The following is a 14,511-nucleotide window of genomic DNA, read 5'->3' as shown; positions in this document are numbered from 1 at the left end:
CTTACTCAATTGTTGAGAACTTCTTGCATTGTTTTGGTGCTTCGTGACTTGTTTAGCATTAATGGTCATATTTGTTCCACACACAAGATTAGTGCTTTAGTCCCTCCTAATTCATTATTCTTTGTTTTTGTACTTCATTATTATTGAGTTAGGATGGGACCAAATACTTTCATGCTTATCACTAATCTTGTTCGTGTCAATTCTTGTTTGAACTTGATGCTCAACATGCTCCTCATGCTTTGATTTTACTCTTGCATCAAGTATTAGTTGATATGCCCTTTCCCTATATTGTTCTCTCACTTACATGCGTAGCTAACATGTAGTGAGAACCTTACTCTTATTTGGCATTAGCCCCCGCATATGTTCTATTTGCTTTGATATTCTTGTTGTAGGCTTAATTTTCTTTCTTTTTCTTTTCTTTTAGGTTGGCCACCAAAAGAGGAAAAGGAAAAGCTTCTAAATGGGCCAACAAACAAGTTCACCCGCACAACCTTTTGAAGGAGCTCATCAATTGTAGCAACCCGTCCACCTTGCTCTTCTTTGCATGTGATGAGCGGATAATTTATACGCTTTTAGGCATTGTTTTTAGTATATTTTTAGTATATTTTAATTAGTTTTTATTATATTTTTATTAGTTTTTAAATAAAAATCACTCTTCTGGACTTTACTATGAGTTTGTGTATTTTTCTGTGATTTCAGGTATTTTCTGGCTGAAATTGAGGGACCTGAGCAAAAATCCGATTCAGAGGCTGAAAAAGGACTGCAGATGCTGTTGGATTCTGACCTCCCTGCACTCAAAGTGGATTTTATGGAGCTACAGAAGCCCAATTGGCGCGCTCTCAATTGCGTTGAAAAGTAGACATCCTGGGCTTTCCAGCAATATATAATAGTCCATACTTTGCTCGAGATTTGATGGCCCAAACAGGCGTTCCAAGTCAGCTCAAGAATTCTGGCGTTTAACTCCAAAACTGGCACAAAAGCTGGAGTTAAACGCCCAAACTGGCACAAAAGCTGGCGTTTAACTCTAAGAAAAGTCTCTACACATGGAAGCTTCAATGCTCAGCCCAAGCACACACCAAGTGGACCCGGAAGAAGATTTCTGCATTAATTACTGATTTCTGTAAACCCTAGGCTACTAGTTCTCTATAAATAGGACCTTATACTATTGTATTTTCATCTTTGATAAGTCTTATGCTATCTTAGACACGTTTGGCGGCTGGCCTCACGGCTATGCCTAGACCATGTTCTTATGTATTCTCAACGGTGGAGTTTCTACACACCATAGATTAAGGTGTGGAGCTCTGCTGTTCTTCATGAATTAATACAAAGTACTATTGTTTTTCTATTCAACTCAAGTCTATTTATTCTCCAAGATATTCATTCGTTCTTCAACTTGATGAATGTGATGATCCGTGACACTCATCATCATTCTCACCCATGAACATGTGCCTGACAACCACCTCTGTTCTACTAGCAATGGCTTGAATGCGTATCTCTTGGGTTTCTAATCTAAGATTGGAACCTTCGTGGTATAGGCTAGAATTATTGGCGGCCATTCTTGAGATCCGGAATGTCTAAACCTTGTCTGTGGTATTCTGAGTAGGATCTGGGAAGGGATGACTGTGACGAGCTTCAAACTCGCGATTGTGGGGTGTGTGACAGACGCAAAAGGATCAATGGATCCTATTCCGACATGATCGAGAACCGACAGATGATTAGCCGTGCGGTGACAGCGCATTTAGAACGTTTTCACTGAGAGGACGGGAAGTAGCCATTGACAAAGGTGATGCCCAACATAAAGCTTGCCATGGAAAGGAGTATGAATGATTGGAAGAAGGCAATAGGAAAGCAGAGGTTCAGGAGGAACAAAGCATCTTCATACGCTTATCTGAAATTCCAACCAAAGAATTACATAAGTATCTCTATCTTTATTTTATGTTCTATTCATCTTTTAATTATCAATTCTCCATCACCATCTGAATTCGCCTGACTGAGATTTACAAGGTGACCATAGCTTGCCTCAAGCCGACAGTCTCCGTGGGATCGACCCTTACTCACGTAAGGTTTATTACTTGGACGACCTAGTGCACTTGCTGATTAGTTGTGCGAAATTGTGACAAAGTGTGATTCACGTTTAAGAGCTCCAAGTCCTTTGGCGCCATTGTTGATGATCACAATTTCGTGCACCAGCATGCACCGAGGACGGTGCAAATTTCTAAGTGTGGGGAGGTTGTCCGACCGACCTCCATGGGTAACAATCTCTTTCTTTCAACACTAATTCTTGATTTCCTTTGTTAGTTAGTTGTTTCATTGCATGATAGGTTGCATGATAGTTAAAATTTGTACATATTTTACCACTCCTTTTTATGTTAGGACTACTTGGTTAGGGTGATGATTTTTTTTCCAAGAAAAATTGTTTTAAGGCACCCTACCAATTCAAAAATTTTTTTTCTGTTGAACTTGCTTGAAGAATTCATTTTGGAACATGGTTTTTGAGCTAAGAACACAAGCATGTGAGTTTTGAGCCTAATTGTGTGGTTACATCATATAACCACTTATTTTCATTCTTGTGTGTATCATTCTCCTTTTATGATTGTAATCTTTGATTTGTTTGATTCTTTATGTCCATTATTCCATGTATACGTGCATTTATATGATTGAGGCTATCATTTTATTTAGCTTACTTACCCAAATATCCTACCTTTCATTAACCATTGTTAGCCAATTTTGAGCCTATTTAATCCTTTTGTTCTTAATTGTAGCACATCACTACCCCTAAGTGAAAAAACAATAAATATCCCTTAATTTGGATCTTTGATTAGCTTAGGCTAGTGAAGGTGTGTATCATTTGGGTATGGAAAACTTGGGACATTGGTTGCGGTAAAATTGTATTTTGTATTTTTGATTGAAAATATTGGAAATTGGGTACATATTCATGCATTAAATATGTAAAACCATATGCATTGATGCCCTTGTATATATTTTAGATTGAAAAAAAATGTGAAAAAAAATGTAGAAAAAGAAACAAAAAAAATAAAAGAAACAAAAACATAAAAAAATGCAATAAAAAGGGGACAAAAATGCCCTAAAGTAAAGTAACAATAACAATGCATATGGAATGTGAATTAAAGAGAATGCATGAGTATGTGAAAAAAAGTGGGAATCATGGGTAGCTATGTATTGTATTAGAATTGTATAGGTTGTTTCATGTGTTTGGTGAGAGTTTAGGTTAATTAAAGATTCAAATTTCAAGCTCACTTGACCATATACATCCTACCTTTACCTTAGTCCCATTACAACCAATGAATAAGTCCTCATGATAAAGGTATGCATGCATTGAATAATTGTTGATTGTTAGATAAAAAATAAATCATGGAAAGCATGATTAGAAGATAATTGAGTGATCGACCCTATACACTTGAGCGATTAGAGCGGATACACTTCCGGTGAGGGTTCGATGCTCAATTCCTTGTTCCCGGATTTCATAAGCTTTCTTCTTGCAAGTCTATTTGAACTTCATTTTGATATTTGAATTGGTAGGATTCATGAATCGTCATATGATCTTAGCCCTACTTGTTCATATATGTTCTTGGAGATTGATTTACTTTTAATCAAGTAGGTAGAAGCATCTTGCATTTAGTTGCATTCATGTAGATATGTTCATATAGTTTCTTTGCATTGAATAAATGTTCATACCCCTTTTTTGTGTCCTTCTTTATACTTAGTATGAGGACATGCTTGGTTTAAGTGTGGGGAGGTTTGATAAACCCCAATTTTGTGGTTTATCTTGTGCTTAATTTGGGAGATTTTATCAACTTTTCTCACATTTATTCAATGAAATAGCATGGTTTTGTAATTCTCCCTAAATTTGTGCTTAAGTGTGAAAACATGTTTTTTGGGCCTTAAAATAGCTAAATTTAACTCACTTTAATTTCATCGATGCCATGATATGTTTGTTAGGTGATTTCAGGTTTAGAAGGCAAAGATTGGATAGAAAGAATGAAGGAAAAGCATGCAAAGTGGGAGAACTCATGAAGAAATGAAGGAATCGCAAAGCTGTCAAGCTTGACCTCTTCCTACTCAATCAATCATAACTCGAGCTATAGAGGTCCAAATGAGGCGGTTCTAGTTGCGTTAGAAATCTAACATCCGGGGCTTCAAAATGATATAAAATTTGCTATGGTTGCCTGGCGTTCAAGGACGCGTACGCGTGCATCACGCGCACACGTTGCAGGATCAGCGTGGGTCCATTTTAGCAACTCGTGGCCAGCGATTTTTGAAGCATTTTGGGCCCATTCCAACTCATTTCTGATGCTATTGAACCCAAGGATTGAGGAGGGGGGGGGGTGAACCAAGTAGTCATAGTTTAGTTTTCATCATGTTTTAGGGTAGAATTCTAGAGAAAGAAGCTCTCTCCTCTCTCTAGATTTAGGATAGAAATTAGGGTAAAGTTAGGTTAATCACTCTCAAATTTCTCTTTCAATTCTTGCTTTGATTTTAATTCTCTTTATATTTTAGTGTTCTATTGTCTTAATCTTCTTATTTTCTCTTGTTAATTTCATATTTTGCTCTCTCTTATGTTGATGAACAATTGTTGGATCTTGATTTCTTTTAATGCAATTTTATGTTTCCATGTCTCTTTTATGTTGATCTTGATTGTTATGATTGATTTCTTGCTTATGTTAGTTGTGGGTTTCTTTAATTCTTGCATTTTGTGATGTTTACCTTTCTTGCACACTAGGTGTTTGATAAAATGTTTCCATTAGTTTTTGAGTAGTTTTCTTTACTCTTGGCCTAGGCTAAGGGAATTGAGTGACCTTGAGTCATTGGGTCTCATTGAATTGGTGATTTGAGAACCCTTGGTGATCAATTTGATACCCATTGACACTAACCCACTACTAATCTATTAGTAGATAGGTTAGGACTTATGGATTGATGTTGATCAAGCCATTTGACGTACTTCAAGCCTAGGAGTAGATATAACATACTTAAGGCTTTTGGAAGTAGACTTAATGAGCTTGGTTCCTCATAATTATCAATGTTTGGTTTGTAGACAAGGATGGTGATCTCAATTACCTATGTTTAGCCAAGAGTTCTTTCCATTTCTTTTATTAGTTTTTGTTATTTTACTTTCTTGTCATTTATATTTTCTTGTCAATTTCCAAATCAAACCCCTTGCATCTTCATAGCCAATAATTAAACACTTCATTGCAATTCCTTGTGAGACGACCCGAGGTTTAAATACTTCGGTTAATTCTTGTTGGGGTTTGTACTTGTGACAACCAAAATTTTTGATGTGATAATTGTTTGTTGGTTTGGAGCTATGCTTACAACGAAGTTCTTATTTCTATGAGAGAAATTCTAGACCGACACTCAATCTTTCATTATCAGAGCCAAACTTTCCCCTTTGTGAATATCAACCCCAAAGATATGAGAGATACCCCATACACAATCCTCAACCACCAAACCTTCAAGTACCACCCTATACACCTCCATGGGATCAAGATACTTATACACCTTACCATCAACCATATGAACCATCACCCCCTTTTACACTACCTCAATACCCCCAACCACATAAACTACCTCCCACATATACAACCCTTCTCCCAACCTTTGAATCTCCTTTTCCACCTCAATATGAAGTTTTACAACTCTTCCTCCAAGAAGAACAAGACCTTCAAGTATTCTTCCAAGAGCAAGAAGGGTTTCGAAAGAAGCAAGGAGAGTTCATGGCTACCATAGCCGAAGCGGTGAACCGCTTAACCTCACTACGGTCAACCATTCAAGAAATCCCCTTTGAAGAAGATGGAGGATCAAGTAAGGAGTGTAGAGAGGAGGAGAACATGGAGCCTCAAGGAAAGGAAGAGGAACCAAGGCTTGAGTCACAAGAGGAGGAAGGTAGAGCTAGTGAACCGGAAGAGGTAAATGGAGATTTGAAGGGGTTTGATAAAGAAGTGGATTGCATCATCAATGATTTTTTGTCCACTGTGGTCAACCCCCTCAATGATCTTGAGGAACCTTCTCCTTTTGAGTTTGAGAGAGATATGGGTGGTGAGGAAGAGGTGATCATCCAAGAAGTGGAGGCATACATGCAAGGGCTTGATAGGATAACTCCACCCCAAGGACAAATTGACTGGGTAACAATATCCTCAATGAGCTTCATAGGCCCGCATCAATTTGCTCTCTTGGAAACGGATTATCAACTAAAGGTGCTTCATGGAGTGTTACATGGTGAAAGATTGGGTGTTGGGTGATGCGTGAGCATCTTGTCTATCTTTTCCTAGTGAATTTGCATCTAATTTGTTGAGTTTAATTAAGAATTAAATATATTTTAGCCACTATGGATGCTATTTTGAGTTTTGTGCAATTCTGTTTATTTTAGGTAGCATTTGGCGAAATTTGATGGAGTTTCTACAGAAAAAGAGAAGCCAAGGAGATGACCAGCGAATACCGACGCGGACGCATGGCTCACGCGACCGCGCGGAATGGAGGAAATCGCAATGACGCGATCGCGTGGACTGGAATCTGCACAAATGACGCGAACGTGTGGACGACGCGGACGCGTCACATGCGCCACGTGCAGAAAATGCAGAAAAAACGCTGGGGGCGATTTCTGGGCTGTTTTAACTCAATTTTCAGCCCAGAAAACACAGATTAGAAGCTGCAGAATGGACAGAACAAGTGGTCCCCACCCATCAACTGAAAATCTGTTAATTAATTCAAATTTAAATTCAAATCTTATTTTAGGAAAAGATATTATTTTAAGTTTAATTTTAAATATTAGATTTTAAATTTATTAGGATTAGTTATAAAAAGGGATCTGATGCCATCAGATTGAACGCTGTACATTTTTACCTGAATCCTTATTTTCTCTTTTCCATGAGCAACTAAACCTCCACTGTTAAGGTTAGGAGCTCTGTCTATTTCTATGGATTGATTTTATTGCTTTTTCTATTTTAATTTATGTATGGATTTATAATTTAAGAATTGTTTTCGCTCTTTATTTTATGAATTTGGGTGGAACGGAAGTATGACCCTCTTTCTATTTGAGTTCTTGTAAAACTTGGAAAAGCTCTTTACTTGAACAACAACTTGAAAACATATTCTCCTAAATTTTAATTATTTGGACTTAACAGGATACGTTACATATAATCCTTTTATTTTTGGGTAATTAGAGTTTTTGTGGCATATAAACTGGAATTTGATTATCACCCTCTAATTGGAATTAATTGACCAAGGAATTGGCTGTTGATGAATTTTAGAGGAGACTAGGAAGGTCTAAGGAATTAGGGTCTAGTCACATATAGTTTGCCATAAATTAAATCCTACATGATTAAATTAGTTAGTAAGAAAAGTTAATCCGGAAAAATAGATAACTCTGAAACCTTAACTATCTTCTCCATATTTTTTTTTCAAAGTATTTACTTGCCTTTCTTCAATATTTTTGATATTATATTGCATCTCAACACCAATTTTTGTTTGTCTAACTAAGCCTATCAAACACTATTGTTGCTTAGTCCATCAATCCTCGTGGGATTAACCCTTACTCACGTAAGGTATTACTTGGTACGACCCGGTGCACTTGCCGGTTAGTAAGTGTGGTTGTAAAAATACCGCATCAAGTTTTTGGCGCCGTTGCCGGGGATTGATTGTGATTAACAACTACTCGTTGTTTGATTGCTTAGATTAGATAATTTTTTTTATATTTTTTTCTATTATTATTAATTTTTATTTTGCATTTTTTTCTTTCGTTATTTTTTTTCTTTTCTTTACGTTAATTTTTTTTCTTTTTCCTTTCGTTTACGTTACTTTTTTTTTCTCTTTTTCCTTTCGTTTACATCCCCCCTCCCTTGTTTAGTTTTTCATTCTTTTTTTTATTTTTTTATTAAAAAAATTTTTTATAAATAATTAATACTAATAATTTTTCTTAATTTCTGAAATTAAGTTTGGTGTCCCTTAGTTAGTCTTATTTTAATTTTTTCAAATAATTTTGAAAATTTTTAGTAATAACTTTTTTTAGTAATTTTTGAATTTTAGTTTTTGTTTGTTTTATTCAATATTTTTATCTCTTTATTCAGGTTACCTCACAGGGACTTCTCTGCACTCTGACGTAGAGAGTCCCTTTTTTCTTGTTTTCTGCTTGTGTATGCGCAGGAATAGAGACAAAGAACATCTCTTAGACTTTGATCCTGAATCTGAAAGAACTTTCAGGCAACGTTTATAACAAGCAAGACTTTGCAAGGCTGCAGAATCCACTATGGCAAATAATAATGCTAATGCCAATGTGGTAAATCTGAATGGGGATGATCAACAGAGGAGAGTGCTTGGATCTTATTCTGCCCCTACTGCGGATCTTTATGGAAAAAGTATTGTGGTGCCTCCTATAATTGCAAACAACTTTGAGTTGAAGCCACAACTGGTCACCCTGGTGCAGCAAAATTGCCAGTATCATGGACTTCCTCATGAAGATCCAAATCAGTTCATATCTGATTTTCTACAGATATGTAATACTGTGAAGACAAATGGAGTGAATCCAGAGGTGTACAGACTCATGCTTTTTCCGTTTGCTCTGAGGGATAAAGCAAAGCTATGGCTAGATTCCCAACCAAAGGAGAGTCTGAATACTTGGGAAAAGGTCGTTACTGAATTTCTCACTAAATTTTTCCCACCAAAGAAGCTGACTAAGCTTAGGTTGGAGGTTCAGACTTTCAGACAGAAGGAGGGTGAAACTCTTTATGAAGCTTGGGGGAGATACAAGCTACTGACTAGGCAATGCCCTCCTGACATGTTCTCCAAGTGGACCGAACTGGATATCTTTTATGAAGGCTTAGGAGAGATGTCAAAGATGAGCTTAGATACCTCTGCAGGCGGTTCATTGCTCAAGAAGAAGACACCAGAGGAGACTATTGAGCTGATTGAATTAGTTGCAAGCAACCAATATCTCTACTCATCTAACAGGAATCCTGTGAACTCTGAAACCTCTCAAAAGAGAGGTGTGTTGGAAGTAGAAGCTGTTAATGCTCTTCTTGCTCAGAACAAGCTGATGTCTCAGCAAATAAATCTACTTACTCAACAGATGGGTGGCATGCAAGTCTCAGCTATCAACACCCAAAATCCACCACAGGAAGTCTCCTATGACATGGCAGGTAACTTTATGCAAAATGATAATTATGATTATGCTCAACCTTCTTCTGAACAGGTAAATTACATGGGGAGTGGTCCTAGAAATCCCAACAATGATCCATATTCTAAGACATACAACCAGGGATGGAGGAATCACCCAAATTTTGGATGGAGGGACCAACCTCAGAGACCTCAAAACGTCAACAATAGTTCTCAGGGTGGTTTCCAGCAGAACAATGATTTGGAAGCAATATTGACAGGTTTTAGACAGGAAACCAGAGCATCCATCAAGAACCTGGAAATTCAAATGGGTCAATTAGCCACAAAGGTCAATGAAATTGATTAGAGGACCACTAATAGCCTTCCTGGTAACACAATTCTAAATCCAAGAGAGGAATGCAAGGCTATCACCATAATAAGTGAACAAGTGACAAGTGCGAAAGCACAATTTATGCAGGAAATCAAGGCCTCCATTAGAAACTTAGAGGTGCTAGTGGGCCAACTGAGCAAGCAAATACTTGAGAGGTCTGCAAGTACAGTTCAAGGTGATACAGTGGTGAACCCAGGAGAAGATTGCAAGGGTATTCAATTAAGAAGTGGTAAAGTAGCTGGCTCTGAGACCAAGGCCAATGAAGAGCTAGTTGAAAAGGAAGCTCCAGAGGAGAAGAAGGAAGAAGTTGAACACGCCCCTCCAAAGCGTGCGGACAACCCATTCCCAGACTCTCTTGACACTTATCCTACTTTGCCAAAGGCTCCTGAATACAATCCTAAAATGCCATATCCTCAGAGACTTCAAAAGGAGACCAAGGACAAACAGTTCTCAAAGTTCTTGGAAATCTTCAGAAAGTTACAAATCAATATTCCTTTTGCTGAGGTTTTGGAGCAAATGCCTATCTATGTCAAGTTCATGAAGGAGCTGTTGTCAAAGAAAAAGCGTTTAAAGGGAGATGAAATAGTAGTCCTGACTAAGGAATGTAGTGCTGTAATTCAGAATAACTTGCCAAGAAAGATGCCAGATCCAGGGAGCTTTCAAATTCCATGCACTATTGGGAGCACAACCATTGAGAAAGCTTTATGTGATCTGGGAGCAAGCATCAATTTAATGCCCTTGTCTGTGATGAAGAAGCTGCAGATCCAAGAGGCACAACCCACAAAGATAGCATTACAGATGGCGGACAAATCTATGAAGCCGGCATACGGATTAGTGGAGAATATCTTGGTCAAAGTGGGTAAGTTCTTCCTCCCAGCAGATTTTGTGATTCTTGATACAGGGGAGGATGAGAATGCCTCTATAATTCTAGAAAGACCATTCCTAGCCACTGAAAGAGCTCTGATTGATGTAGAAGTGGGTGAATTAGTGCTTAGAGTGCATAATGAGCAACTGGTCTTTCATGTCTCCAAAGATGTACATTCAACAGGTGAAGAAGAGAGGTGCATGCAGGCTGAGCTTATTGATCCAAACCTTCAAGAACCCCCTGATGATGCACAGCAGAATTTGTAACTCAAACCTCCTGTGGTGACAACCGATAAAATTTTGCCTGACATCAAACCTAAGTTTGGTGTTGAAACTGCATCATCCACCAAAGAGGAGGTCCCCAAAAAGAAAAAAATACCCAGAGGATGGAGAAATAAAAAGATCCCCACTGAAGGTTTCTCCCCAGGAATGAAGGTGGTGTTGACCAGCAATCCAGCATGGGTTTATACAGTAATCAAAATCCTCTCTCTGGAGCATATTGAGCTACGTTATGGAGACACAGGAAAGAAGTTCAAAGTAAGGGGTGAAGAGCTGAGCCCCTATGATCCTCCTCCTTAGAAGAGCTGACCGTCAAGCTAGTGACGATAAAGAAGCGTTTGTCGGGAGGCAACTCGATAAATTCGTATCCTTAGCTATTTTTCGTAGTAGTAGTTTTCTTAGTTATTTTATTTTATTTTTTTGAGTTCTTACTAATTTTCTGATCTTGCAGCTATGTTCTTCCAGGAACCGAACACCTCAAGCTAAAATAAAAAAAAGCACCCGATGCGCCAGCGTCGCTGACGCGAACGCGTCATCTAGGGGTGCAAGAAAAAAATAAAAAGTTACAGAGAGTTGCGCGGGAGTGGCGCTAGAATGGAGCCTTTCGCACAAACGATCCCACGTGATCGCGTACCTCACGCGTTCGCGTCGTTTGTGATTTTCGTCATTCATGCGGTTGCGTCACCTGCAAATTCGACGTAAAAGAGCGTTTGGGCAGAGAGTTGTGCCAGCTTGGGGCAAGAAGTGTGCTAAAAGCACAAATTTGGTCACGCGGACGCGTGACTGACGCGTTCGCGTCAGTAGCATATATGGCCATCCACGCGAACGCGTGCCTGACGCTATCGCGTCATTATGAAGAATGCGCGACGTACGCGATCGCGTGCTGCACGCGAACGCGTCGCTTGCGCCGCCCAGTTTTCTTTCTCTCTCTCTCCCAATCCTAATTCTCTCTTATTTTCTTATCCTTTTATTTTTTTCTTTCATTTTAATATTTGTCTCCTTTATTTTCAGTTCTTATTTTCTTGAGGACAAGCAAACCTTTAAGTTTGGTGTTGACGCTGCGCTTATAGGTTTTCTAGTACAAAAGGGAGGTGAATCATCTTCGCGAAGGAGCACAACCTGAAGAATAAAAGTGACCGCTAGGATAATTAAGGTGGTTGAGTTCCTTTCATTTTTTATTCCTCCCCTCTTTTTCTATGTTATGTTCCAGTTTCCTATTATTTTGCTTTGTTTGTTGCATGATCCTTTATTAGTTAGAATCCTAGGACTAGTTTAGTTTTATTTTAATTGCTTTAATGACTGAAAATATGTTTCATGTACCACTCACTGAACTTGAATCTAAAAAGAAAAGAAAAAGAAGTGATGTGTTGCATGAGAAATTGAGTTAATTTTAAGAATAGTCTGATTTACTGAGATGTGGTGGTATTTTTTTACTGTGATTCTGAACGCATGCTTGAACAGTGCATAATTTTGATAGTGAAGCTTATGAATGTTAAAATTGTTGGCTCTTGAAAGAATGATGAAAAAGAAAAATGTTATTGATAATCTGAAAAATCATAAAATTGATTCTTGAAGCAAGAAAAAGCAGTGAAAAACACAAAGCTTGCAGAAAAAAAAAAGGATCCAAGACTTTGAGCATTAATGGATAGGAGGGCCCTAAGGAATAAAATCCTGGCCTAAGCAGCTAAATCAAGCCGTCCCTAACCATGTGCTTGTGGCGTGAAGGTGTCAAGTGAAAAGCTTGAGACTGAACGGTTAAAGTCGTGATCCAAAGCAAAAAGAGTGTGCTTAAGAACTCTGGGCACCTCTAACTGGGGACTCTAGCAAAGCTGAGTCACAATCTGAAAAGGTTCACCCAGTTATGTGTCTGTGGCATTTATGTATCCGGTGGTAATACTGGAAAACAAAATGCTTAGGGTCACAGCCAAGACTCATAAAGTAGCTGTGTTCAAGAATCAACATACTGAACTAGGAGAGTCAATAATACTATCTGAATTCTGAGTTCCTATGGATGCCAATCATTCTGAACTTCAAAGGATAAAGTTAGATGCCAAAACTGTTCAGGATTGCAGTTGTAAACCCCACTATAAGAGAAGACATGGGTTAATCGAACTCTCATTCTCATGCAAATTCACATCCTAAGCTTATATTAGTTTTGGTTGCTTGAGGACAAGCAACAGTTTAAGTTTGGTGTTGGGTGATGCGTGAGCATCTTGTCTATCTTTTCCTAGTGAATTTGCATCTAATTTGTTGAGTTTAATTAAGAATTAATTACATTTTAGCCACTATGGATGCTATTTTGAGTTTTGTGCAATACTGTTTATTTTAGGTAGCATTTGGCGAAATTTGATGGAGTTTCTGCAGAAAAAGAGAAGCCAAGGAGATGACCAGCGAATACCGACGCGGACGCATGGCTCACGCGACCGCGCGGAATGGAGGAAATCACAATGACGCGATCGCGTGCCTGACGCGATCGCGTGGACTGGAATCTGCACAAATGACGCGAACGTGTGGACGACGCGGACGCGTCACATGCGCCACGTGCAGAAAATGCAGAAAAAACGCTGGGGGCGATTTCTGGGCTGTTTTAACTCAATTTTCAGCCCAGAAAACACAGATTAGAAGCTGCAGAATGGACAGAACAAGTGGTCCCCACCCATCAACTGAAAATCTGTTAATTAATTCAAATTCAAATTCAAATCTTATTTTAGGAAAAGATATTATTTTAAGTTTAATTTTAAATATTAGATTTTAAATTTATTAGGATTAGTTATAAAAAGGGATCTGATGCCATCAGATTGAACGCTGTACATTTTTACCTGAATCCTTATTTTCTCTTTTCCATGAGCAACTAAACCTCCACTGTTAAGGTTAGGAGCTCTGTTTATTTCTATGGATTGATTTTATTGCTTTTTCTATTTTAATTTATGTATGGATTTATAATTTAAGAATTGTTTTCGCTCTTTATTTTATGAATTTGGGTGGAACGGAAGTATGACCCTCTTTCTATTTGAGTTCTTGTAAAACTTGGAAAAGCTCTTTACTTGAACAACAGCTTGAAAACATATTCTCCTAAATTTTAATTATTTGGACTTAACGGGATACGTTACATATAATCCTTTTATTTTTGGGTAATTAGAGTTTTTGTGGCATATAAACTGGAATTTGATTATCACCCTCTAATTGGAATTAATTGACCAAGGAATTGGCTGTTGATGAATTTTAGAGGAGACTAGGAAGGTCTAAGGAATTAGGGTCTAGTCACATATAGTTTGCCATAAATTAAATCCTACATGATTAAATTAGTTAGTAAGAAAAGTTAATCCGGAAAAATAGATAACTCTGAAACCTTAACTATCTTCTCTATATTTTTTTTTCAAAGTATTTACTTGCCTTTCTTCAATATTTTTGATATTATATTGCATCTCAACACCAATTTTTATTTTTCTAACTAAGCCTATCAAACACTATTGTTGCTTAGTCCATCAATCCTCGTGGGATCGACCCTTACTCACGTAAGGTATTACTTGGTACGACCCGGTGCACTTGCCAGTTAGTAAGTGTGGTTGTAAAAATACCGCATCAAGTTTTTGGCGCCGTTGCCGGGGATTGATTGTGATTAACAACTACTCGTTGTTTGATTGCTTAGATTAGATAATTTTTTTTTATATTTTTTCTATTATTATTAATTTTTATTTTGCATTTTTTTCTTTCGTTATTTTTTTTCTTTTCTTTACGTTAATTTTTTTCTTTTTCCTTTTGTTTACGTTACTTTTTTTTCTCTTTTTCCTTTCGTTTACATCCCCCCTCCCCTGTTTAGTTTTTCGTTCTTTTTTTAATTTTTTATTAAAATTTTTTTTTATAAATAATTA

At 37.7% G+C, this 14,511-nt stretch overlaps 1 non-coding gene and 1 pseudogene across 1 annotated transcript; one reads left to right on the top strand and one right to left on the bottom strand.

The window, feature by feature from the left end:
• Positions 1-8,686: 8,686 nt before the first annotated feature.
• LOC148579637 (small nucleolar RNA R71) lies at positions 8,687-8,790 on the bottom strand. The gene has a single exon (XR_015897912.1). It is a non-coding gene; the product is annotated as a small nucleolar RNA R71 (small nucleolar RNA).
• A 643-nt stretch (positions 8,791-9,433) lies between these two features.
• LOC148579636 (uncharacterized) lies at positions 9,434-10,939 on the top strand (annotated as a pseudogene).
• Positions 10,940-14,511: the final 3,572 nt, after the last annotated feature.

Source organism: Arachis ipaensis, chromosome B10 (assembly GCF_059453495.1).
Source record: "Arachis ipaensis isolate K30076 ecotype BB chromosome B10, ASM5945349v1, whole genome shotgun sequence".
NCBI lineage: Eukaryota > Viridiplantae > Streptophyta > Magnoliopsida > Fabales > Fabaceae > Arachis > Arachis ipaensis.
Note: the sequence above shows the minus strand (reverse complement) of the source record. Positions and strands in the feature narration are given on the sequence as shown.